Here is an 11406-nt window from a genome sequence, read left to right as displayed (position 1 = left end):
TGTACTGCTGATAGCAACCAACAGAGGGGTAGCTGGAAGTACCTGAGCACGGGTGAGTAAAGACAGCTATCTCCTCCCCATAGTGGCTGGGTGCAAACGACACAGCCCAGGTGGTTGCAGCAGGGAAGTTGTGTCCAGTTAACCAGATCTTTGAGTTTAATCCACCCCCGTGTGTCACAAGTTAAAGGAATTACATTTAAAGAGCATTATGGCAACTTGGGATCAGGAGCTGGCTATGTGAGAAGTGATGCCAAGTCATTATCTCTGGATCTTACTAAACAAGAAAGACCTATTTCTCTAATGGATTTACCTTATTCATACAATAGCAGTTAAAGACCCTGTCAGCTTTCTCAAATCAGCAGGAAAAAAGGGACTGTGGAGAAGTCTTTCATTTGAGTATATTCTGATGTCATTTCTTGGTCAGTAATTTTTGTGCCCTTAGTTCCTGCAGAGACAAACTCTTACAGCTTATGCTGGCACTGTATGCATTTCTCTCATACTATCTAACAGGGTTTTTCGTACACAGGGTATTCAGTCTTAGGTGAAAGTATCAACAGCACTCCATAAATGAGGCTCTAAGCTGGCTTGGATGCAGAATGGGAGCTGGCTCCAAGTGCATCAGCATCAGGTCAGAGATGTATTTTCCTCTTTGCTGCTAGTTCAGAGAAAATGTGGAGGAAAATGTTCTGCTTTACAAAGCGCCCCAGTGCCCCATGTGCAGGATGTTCACCATCACTGGTTTCACAAACCCCTCTGGCTGCGAAGTTAAGCATCTTAAAACTGAAGTCTTCTCATGAGTAAATCAGCCTGACAAGTACTCACAGTACTGTACCCTACCTTTGCACTTCTTTCTTGGAATACTATTCCTAAGTGATTTCTACTCCTTTCTCCTGTTGTTGCTGGTTTTAAGCTGTCATTCCTGGAATTCTTCACTGTCAAGCAAAGTCATTCACCCCCGATAAAGCACTGAACGATAGAATGTGTTTATAAAGAAAAAGCTTACAGGAAACACTGAAGTGTAAGCAGAGGGTAAAGATGTAATCACAAGGTATGGAGGCAATTGTAGGAGAGCACCTAGAGACCACAGCCCTTGGTCCTCTGCCTCTTTCTCAGGGAAAGCATTCCTAGAAGACCTAAGGGCTGTTTGTGTTTCCATCACTGCCTTATGAGATTGTGGACAAAACACTTCATCTTCTCTTGCTTTGCAATGCTGAAATAGTACTTGCCTCCCTTTATGAGGTGCTTAGAGTTTCTAGGGAGATGGGGCTGTGTCTAAATCACCTCTTTATGTCTTCTCACCCTTGCTGGTCATATATAACTTAGACACAAGTTTTACGAGGAGGTTCTCTTTCTATTCTCCAGGTATGGCAGAGAAAGTTATTGGGCAATAGGAATGTTTGCCTAAACTACTGTTTGTTCTGCAGGATGCGTTTTCAGTTGTAGACAGCTTTCCATATTTCATAAGACAGCTTTTTATATTTCATGTCAGGTGTTAAAAAGGGCAGGATTGCAGCTACACTCGTGAAGAACAGCAAGAAAGCCTTCAGCTGGACCCCTACCAGCTCACATCGGACAGCTCTGTCCTGCAGTCTGCTGTCTTCCCGTCGCATCAAAAGCCAAGCAAATTTTGTACCAAATTTAAAGAGCAGCTAGGTTTCTTTTAAGAGTCACACATGCTATTTTGCAGCATCAAAAGGAGGGTATATTTTGGCTTGATTTGGAGCCTGTAATTCCACTGGCCTGAGAAAGATAATGTGCAGTCTGAGTCGACACTATGAGTATCTGAGTTTTGTGGTGCTGTTAAACAGCTCAGTAAAGAGTCCAGAGGAAGAACTCACATCCATAAAAGAAATGGCTGACTGTAGAAAAAGACTGTGCTCGCAGGGGAGACATGAGAAAGAAGGAAGGGTTGTGATGAATCTGGTGCACAATTCTATGCACAGCTCAAAGGAAGCTATAAAAGGAAGGCAGGCTATCTTTGAGAATCCTATGTAAGTAAAATCTGTCTCACTATGGTAAGGAACAGTCTAACTGGGAAAACAACGAAGTATATTGTCTAGGAAATGTTCAGCCCTTGTCTAGCACTGTCCTGGTGCGCAGATTGACTCCACAACTCATTAGAGTTGTAAAGTAGGTATGCTTTTATTCAGCGCTGAGGCACATGGGGATTGCACCTCCAAAAGCATGTGCACCTTTCCTTTGCCACTCAATTTGTTTATATTACATATAATGACTACCTAAACATGAGATTGCTTCATGCCTAATGTATATGCAAAACCTATTCCCATCTAGTATTATAATTGGTTTTCTGGCATTTGTCCCATTGGTGCGCCTGCGCAGTGCCTCCTGGTGGTGGTCGTTAGGGGGTCATGAGGATGAAGGCCTGGAGTTCCTCTTCATCACCACGAGTAACCTCTTGCTTTCACGCAGACTCAATAGGGTTTCGGCTCCTATCCAAACCTCAGGTTCGGTACAAGCTGGTTTTATGTATCTTAAAGCAGACAGTGACTGCTTTAGCAAGCAGGCACAATGTTAACCCTTTATTTCCTGGTATCAGTCTGACTTAGACAATGTCTGGAGGAAAGGCCTGGTGGAAGATTGTCACCCAGAATGCTTGAGGAAGATAGTCTGCTCAAAGCTTGTTCCCCTATTTATTTGTCCAATTTAAAAGTGTGCTTTTGAAAAGCACGTTTTCCTCCTCTCCCATACAAACCATGGTACATGTAATAGGTATGGTTACAAGCATGCCAGGCACAAAGGGAAGGACCAAGACTTCCTGACAGGAGGATTTTCCAGAGGGTGACTCCAAAGCAGAGCCCAGGAAAAAGGCACAGAAAGCAAACACCAAGGTGGCAGCAGGGGAGCTCCCTGCAGCACAGTGCTGAGGCTTGCTCCTGCCCCTAGCAGCACTCACCCTCCTACATCCCTGGTCGGTAACACCCGAGACCAACAAAACCACACACACAGTGTGTTTTTATAGACCTTAAGATTCCATTAGCAGAATTCACATGGAACTTGTTAATAGAAACATTACAATAGCTCGGTCTCCATATCAAAACAAACAGGAACGCTCCAAGTGGGTACTTCTGAGGTCTTTCCTTTCCATGCTACACATTTGGATAAAACAATGGACCAGAGGAAAATGTTAAGCTCACAAAGTGGTAAATGGTTTTCCTCGGTTTTCCCTCGCCCTGTAGCTGATAGTGAAACTTTGTTTTGCTTTTCTGCTGTTTGTGACTGCGCAGTAACCTGCACAGCAAAAGAAGCTGCATTCCTGTAGCTGTTCTTGTGAGAGGCCCTTCGTGACCTTGTTATATTCCCCGGCTGGGGACCAACATGTGGAAGAGAACACTAACCAGTGGTCTAACAGCAAGAGCTGGTATTTGGGCAGTATATGTGCATAGTTAGCCTGTGTTTTTACTGTTGCCCTATTCCCAAAAACAACTCTATCCACAACTTGGTGATCTTCACCTGTGAGAGGAATGATCTGATGCAAGGTGTCCTTGCCCGTGGTGGGGGCTGGAACTGGGTGATCTTAAGGTCCTTTCCAACCCAAACCATTCTGGGAGTCCATGTGAAAGGGAAGAGGTTTGTAACTCCGGGGAAACGTCCTTTAAATGTAATCCTTTCCTAATTTAGTGTCTGATAAATGCTGCGAAGGAAGAAAGACAAAACCTGGTTTTCTCACAATTTGCAATGCAATCATATTCCTTTTCAGCTGGGATGAACTCTAAAAGGGTACACAAGGTTAATAGTTTAAAGCTGTGAGGACACATAATCATCTGTCAATTAATCCCAGCATCCAACAGCTGTCAGGTGAAAAACAGTTCATGCAACTAAGCAAAAACACAAATTCATTGGCTCTTTAAACATTAATGCAAAGAATTAGCCTAATGGCATCCTATCAGGCTCATGGGCAACCCACCATGGGTTTTGCCTGCAGGGCCTACTTCATCATTGTTTTTTCCGAGATTAAGGTGAAAAGAAGAGAGTTGTTATTCAAACAGAATTGTTCCCTGCCTGAGCTACTCACTCAGCATCCCAGCAGGTTATTTGCATGAGTTCAGTATATTAAGTGAAATTGATAGTGTTGCATTCAGCAATGCTCATTTGCTCTTGTGGCCTGGGGTTGTTCATCTGCTGATGTCTGTTAAATCTCTGAATCTCAGGTCTACCCAGGGAAAAACAGAGGTGCTCTGTAAATGCAGCCCATCTGCTTCCCTCCATTGCCAAATATATGGGGGAATCAAATACGCAGGAGTAGCTGTGGAAGAGCAGTTCTGGGATGTTCCATAAGATGCAGGTTCATTATTCTGCAGAGCCACCTAGCCTTGCTTCCAAAGAGAAAGATGACTGCCTTGCCCCACAGAGGCAGGAGTGGTGGATGAACGATCCTGTTTGAGATGCTATTAATCTCTCACTCTGTTTTCTCTGCTTATTCCACAAAACCCAGGAAGGACAGCCCGGGTTAGTGATCAGCAATCACAGTGCTGTTCATATACCCACCGTGGACAGGAACAGTCTTGTACAAAAGCATTATTCTTTGTTCTTTAGTTACATTAAAAAAGGGGGGGAGAGGGGGTATTTGCCTGGTTTAGTTTCCCGTAGCTCAAACTGTGTGTGATGGTCTTTTCTGGTTCCTCCAGAGTTTGCTGGATTTTACCAGGAGTTGTATGCAGTTGAAATCACTGCATCCTACTGTGAGTACTACAAGAATTTTTTAACATGGGGTACATCATGGGAACGGTCTTTGTAATTTTAAAGAACAAAATATGTTGGTAGAAAGACATAAAGGTTCTTTTGTAGATGACAACAGCAACATCATTTTGTTTGTATGGAAGCTTTATTGGCTTTAACACTCTTCAGAAGAATGGGAGAACCTATCAAATGATGAAACAAAAGCAAGAGCTTAAGGTCTCCCCTTAGATGACAAGGGCAATGGTTATCTATGTGAACACTTCATGCACAAAAAGCCAAAAGCAAACAAACTTCAGAAGAAGAAAGCAAACCATGGGTTCTTCCTGGATGGAGCTTCCCTTATCTTTTGAGTGAACACAATTTCTTAGTGGTGACTATGGTGACTTATAAGAAGCTCCTAACTGGAAAGGGGTTGGGTGTGTGTGATACTATGTAGTTCACAGCTGATCCTGTTCTCAAAATTCAACACCAAGAGAACAAAGCTAGTTTTACATACCTCTTTGGAACTCAGAGAGGATGACTGCCCATGGATATCAGGTTTCCTTAATGTGTTCTTCAGGTGACTCTATTTTATAGAAATGGCTGCCCTGCCAGTGTTATTTTTCTTGCTCTACTAACTAATGACACTTGGCTGGAGGAAGGGAAACACAATTCTAGTGAATAAAGCCAGTTTACAGTGAAATGAGGCCTGATCTGCATTGCCTGATGACAGTTAAGCACAAAGTGTTTGCTTTCTTAGCACTGATTCGAAGTTTAAAACTGCTTGGTCTCTGCCATAAGGAGAGGACTTTCAGACACTTGAGCGCTGGGAAACAAACTATTGCCAAGCTCAAACCACCAGCGGTCTCCACTTCATAACCGTTTTCCATGTGGTACAACAGAGGCAATGAATACCGTTTCTGTGTTTCAGTAGCTCCGTGTTCCCTTACATGAAAAATTACTTGAGATAAACATGTCCCTCTTCAGACAAACGTGAAATCAGTTTCTTTCAAGGTGTTACAAACACATCCTTGTTTACAGTGGAATGATTCTGAGCACAGGCTTGTATGTGAGACTGGGGAAAACACATCCAAGCGTGGAGCCAACAGGTACAAATTAATTGGGAAATGTTTGGAACTCTCTGTTTCTAACCCAGTTGATTTCAGTGTCTGCATTAGAAGAGCTGGCTTGCCCTGAGGTGGATTTTGTGTCCTTATGAAGCCTTGCTTCACCAGTCTCCCTGTGCCTATGGCCCTGCCCTTTATGATCAGAATTATTTCTGTTCATAGCATTTGTGCCAAGAAAACTAAGCAGACTATTGGAAATCTTGATGGCATCAGTACGTGGCATGTGTCCAGATCAGCTCTCATGATCTGCTTATTGCATGCTGTAGTTTGCTTAAGAGAATAACTGCAATTTCAAATGTAAGAAACAGCCAAACATTGGGTGATTCTTGGGGGGGGGCCCCTTTCAGCCAGCTCTTCTCAGATCTGTGAGAGGCTTGCTCAGAGCCTTAAACCTTTCAGTTCAGCTTCTTCAATTATTCACGATAACCATCTAAAGGCTAAAACAACGGGATTCCCCTGCTTGTGGAAAAGGAATCTTCCAGGTCTGTTTAGTGCTTAAAGCATTCTTAAGCTATTACCCAGTGGAACCGGCAGTGGAAAATCATCATTCAGGCACCTACGCTGATCAATACAACATCAGAAAGAGAATGTATGTGCAGCGGTCATTATCAGTCACTCTTTATGAAGGTATAAACTGACTCAGACTTCAGAAGGTAATTGTTGCCAGCAGAGCTGAGTCACATCATTCGTGCATTAGACAAAATGGGGTGGCTACTTTATTTAGCTGCTTTTAAAATGCTTCTCTATAGCAAGGCTTTCAGTAAAAAGGATCCTACTGAAATGCCATAGAGACTTGCCCTGTAAAGAAGACCCATCCCACAATTTTAAGAGAACAGCAGGGGCTCTATGGAACAAAATATTTAGGGGCAAGGCAGTTGAGAGCAGTTGCTGCTGCCAGAACTGCTCCTAATGGGCACATTACCTGACAATTCTTAATTTAACGAGTGAATGGCAATACCCAGGGACAGTGAAAGCAAGCCCTGTCTTTACATCCTGCCAGGGGAGGGTTTTTATAGCAAGAGGAGTAGAGCTCTATTGAAGTAAAGGTGAGTTTCTGAAGTCAGCAGCAGGGAAGGCCAGCTTTAAATCTCTCTTTGCTGGGCTATAAATCCTCATTCTCCTCTCTGGGTTGAAGACTGTTATAGAAAAAGCTTTTTCAGGCAGGTGTGTTTCTTTCTTCAGGCATGAAAGCTGTGAAATCCAGACCAAAGGAAAGCTATCTGGACTCCTCATCTAGTAAGTGCATTGCTAAAGTCTGTGATGTTGGAAAAGGGCTGCTAAATCTCCTCATTTCCAAATGGGGAGGGGAGGCTGGAAAACTGCTCCAGAAAATCAAATCAATAAAAGCAAAAAGAGAAGAATTCTTTCCTGAAATTTGGCAATACATTTTGACACTTTCTCATATATGGCAAATTATGCAAGTGCTATAGATCTTTACCTCTCAAGATCCCCAAATACCAAATTAACTTGGTTAGCATGGCAAATATCTCATACTGATTTTATCATCCAGGAGAGAATCTAAGAGGAAGGCCTTGGAAAACACGATGAGAACATACTGGATGGTAAGAGCAAGGGCAGCAGTGTCTGAAGATGGCAGCCTTAGACCTCCTGGCTTCCTGTGCCCCTCCTCACTGGCAGAGCATGAGACTGGAAAGTCCTTGATTGGGGTAAGCATTACTTAGCAACAACTGAAACATCCGTGTGTCATCAGTGCTGTTCTCAGGCTGAAGTCAAAACCACAGCACTGCACCAGCTACTAAAAAGGAGAAAAATGACTGCTACTGCTGAACCCAGGACATGCCCACATATATCAGGCTTCATTACTCTTCTTATTGAAGTGGATGTGTCCCTGAAGGAGAATCAGATAAGAGAGGTCTGCATCCCACAGTGTTGAAAATCATTCCAGGCTTCCTCTTGTTTTATGCAAAAGCACACGATGCAATATCTTCATCTCTGGGAAAGAGCAAATATTACTGTGGTGTGCTGAGAAGCATAGAGAGCAAAGGTATCACTCAAGTGTCACTGTTCGCTGGGATTCATGGCCTCATAAAATCAGATAATAAGATGGAATATTTTGCAAGTCTTTAAATGTGTTCCCAGGGATGTGAAGCTGCCTCCTGTATTCTTGATGTTAGCCCTCTGCACTAAATATTTTACCCATGGCTATCTAAACTAAGTATGAGAACCAGTCTCTGAGAGAGAAGAGTCATTGCTGGCACAACATCAGGCAGTGCTATTGGCTTCCCCCAGAGCAGGTTGATGCAGTAAGGTCAGTTTGGGTGGGAACTGCTCTGCCACAAGATGGGAGTGTTTGGCCACTGTGGGAAAATCACTGTTGGGGGGGCAGGAATAGAGCAAACTGGGGTCTAACAGAAGTTACAGTACTATAGAAACCTTTTTAGGGTAAAATAACATTGCCACTTTCAGGATGGTTGGCATGAATGGAATCTACTCCAGCATGGACCCTAGACAGCACAACCTACTATGCTAGAGGAGCAGTGGAAGCTGGAGCAGAGTGGAGATGCCATGGCCATGCTCTATTATATTCCTTGCAGGAGTACACCTGAGAGGAAAGAATGTTGAAAAGGTGAATGAGAGACGTGGGGACATTGGTAAGACTCCATCATAACTTCTGGGATCAGCCAACAGCCAGAACCTGCCTTCTCCACCACAGAGATGCTCACTGGGTAAGTACTTCAATCTTACACACGCTCAATAACTAACTCACGGTAGCTCTTACTAGCAATCGGTCTGGTTGTATATTGCTTCAAGCTTGCTTTCGCGGTGGTCCTTATCACCAGCAATCACAAATCTTAGTTTGTTATGATTTTATATTAATAGTGTTATTCCTTAAACCGTCCATGTTGGCAGCAGCAGTCGCTGGCAATGGGTAACACAAAGTGGGCACAGCCACTGAGGAGCCCCCTGATTCAGTGGGATCACCTCTGACACAGCAGGACTGTTCAGTGAAGGGTCCCTATAGCAGGATGCTGACAGACTGGTCAGGCACAAGGGTCTCGGCTTTCCTGGGGCACTGGTTGGCAGATCAAACACTAGGGGTCGAGAAAGTCTCCCCCCCTTCCAAGTGACAGGCCAGGCGTAGGGATCTGGATGGCAGGGATGAAGTGGCTGCCTGCTATGCCGCTGCTCCTCACCCTGACAGCTCAGCAGGCAGCTGTGAGGAGGGCTGCCTGCTTTTTGCCTGAGCTGCTTGCTTTCACAAAGCCTCAATTACAGCAGAGGTTGCTTTCAAATAATTAGCACCAAATTTCCTCCTTGTAATGAGAGAAACTCAATGGAAACGAGAGCCAGCAGCCCCGCTTCCTCTCTCCCTAAAAGTCACTGCGGGGCTCACGTAGGATGCTCTTCTCAAATGTTTACTGAAAACAGAGACTTCGCTGCTGTGCTCCATAAGCGATGCTGAGCATTGCCTCCCCCATGGAGGCTTTTGCCTCACCAGACTTGTGGTGAAGATGCCAGTTTTGACCTCGTTCTTTCAGCACATACATAAAGCTCACTGGAGCAATAGCTCAGTGTATGGCTGCTGTCCACAGATGGTGGAGAGCACTGAGATGCACTGGAGAAGGGTAATGCTGGTTTAGGAGTATGACCAACAAAATGCATTCTATTGACAAAGGAGAGACCAAAACTGCCCCTCTGTTTCCTGAGAGGACCTTAAAAGAAGCCTGTAAGAAAGATGAGGAAAGACTTTGTAGTGGGGTCTGTTGTGACAAGGTGAGTGGTGATGGTTTTAAACTAAAAGGGGGGACATTCAGACTGCATGCGAGGAAGAAATTCTTTACAATGAGGGTGGTGAAATATCAGAACAGGTTGCCCAGGGAGACATTCGAGGCCAGGATGGACAATCAGTAATAAGCAATAATCAGGATTATTTCTGAATACATCTGTATAAGACTTGGAAATAGCCTTTAAAGACTAAGACACCCTCTCTTCTCTTGTGTATTAGCAAGAAGAGGAGGGAGAAGGTGGCTTTCCTTGGCCTGCACTCTCCTATTCCTCACCCTTTTTGTTCCTGATTTATCTCTCTGATGTGTGTTCAGGCTTTTCTTAAGACAAAAATCAGTCCATCTCAGCTTTTCAGTCTTGCTTTAATTACAGTTTTAATCAGTGTTTGCAACACATGCAGCTATCGATGTCTTATTTGTATGCATAGAAGCCATTCTGATTCATTACCAAGGCAGACTTGAGGTTATCATCTGTTGTAGTCAGGCTTAAACTTTTGGCACAGGCTATTATTTTACTAAACGTATAAATGAATTAATGACAGAATATTATGACGACATGGCAAATAAAGCCCCTGTAAAATCACATTTTTCCACTCAATTTTAGATAAGCACATAATTCTTAATCAAATCTTTCATCCCAAAGCCTTGAATTCAGCACCTCATAAGCAGAGACGTTCATACCACTTGTGGCATTTATGCCACTGTTTATACCATGTCCAATGCATTACACACTGTTTCTTGTCCAGGTAGGTGAGGACTGAAGACTATCAGGGTCTGAGTACCACAATGGCTAATCAGATGTGAAGATAAATCATGCCTGAACATATTTCACTATGCAATAAGTGATACTTTGCTATCACTATTGCTGAGCCCAGGGCTCAGAAACAGGACCAGTAGTCAGCTAAATAGGGATTCTAATCAGTATGTATCCTGCTGAAACCACTTCTCTCTGACAATAAGCTTTTAGAAGGTGTTTTTACTGTGAAAATGAAAAGCTGATAGAAGATGGTTTTAACCATTGCAGGAAAGAGAGCAGGCTTAAGAGAATTGTCTTGTGGGTTATTTTTTAAAGAAGCTGGTATCATCAAACAGTCTGGGGGGGGGTTAGTTTTGAGTAAAGGTACCATTGCACAGATGGATGTTCCCATAGTTTACAGTGCTCTACTAAATTGCTTTTAATACCTTGGATAGAAACAGCAGTAGGATAAGCTTGAAAGTGCCTCAGGATTAACAAATGCTTGAGAGCTTGTGCCAGTTCAGGTGGTTTTGTATTGGGCCTTCAAAGCAAGGGGTGAATTCTAAAGAGCATGTGCCAGCTACCGAGAAATGCCAGTATTCTACGACAGAAACTCTTTGGCTTAAGCAGTGCACATAAATCCACACAAAGAAAACTGTGCAACAAAAGCAAATGAAATCATTTGTCATATTTAGTGCGAGGTTCAGACAAAGGCTTCTGCTGCTTGTCTAAGGCTGGGGTGGAGTTGACACTGTTGGTATAATTTATGTAAAGCGGCAATGTAACATATGCAGTGATTTCTCAATCTCCCGGGCTCCGCTGCAGTGTAAAACGGAGTGTTATGACTGATAATCTGATAAAGATTTCCTGGGCTTGGCTTCTCCCGTGATAAGTAGACACAGCATTGAAAACATGTTTAAACAAAACAAGAAAAGGTGTCAAACTCACTCCATATACCCTTGCATCAAGACAGGGGAGACACAAACAACAGCTAATGCAGCGCTGGTACACTACAGATTCAGCATCATATTATGATGTACTGGGCCAGAGAAGTCTATTTAAACCATTTCAGTAAAGCTTTCTTATCAGAATAATCCCTTCCTGCCACTCCTCATTAATT

This window comes from Neopsephotus bourkii, unplaced genomic scaffold (genome assembly GCF_033783945.1).
Source record: "Neopsephotus bourkii isolate Nb327-2 ecotype Australia unplaced genomic scaffold, CSIRO-AGI_Nbou_v1 NB_1510, whole genome shotgun sequence".
In the NCBI taxonomy this organism is placed as follows: Eukaryota; Metazoa; Chordata; class Aves; order Psittaciformes; family Psittacidae; genus Neopsephotus; species Neopsephotus bourkii.
This window is presented reverse-complemented; position numbering follows the sequence as displayed.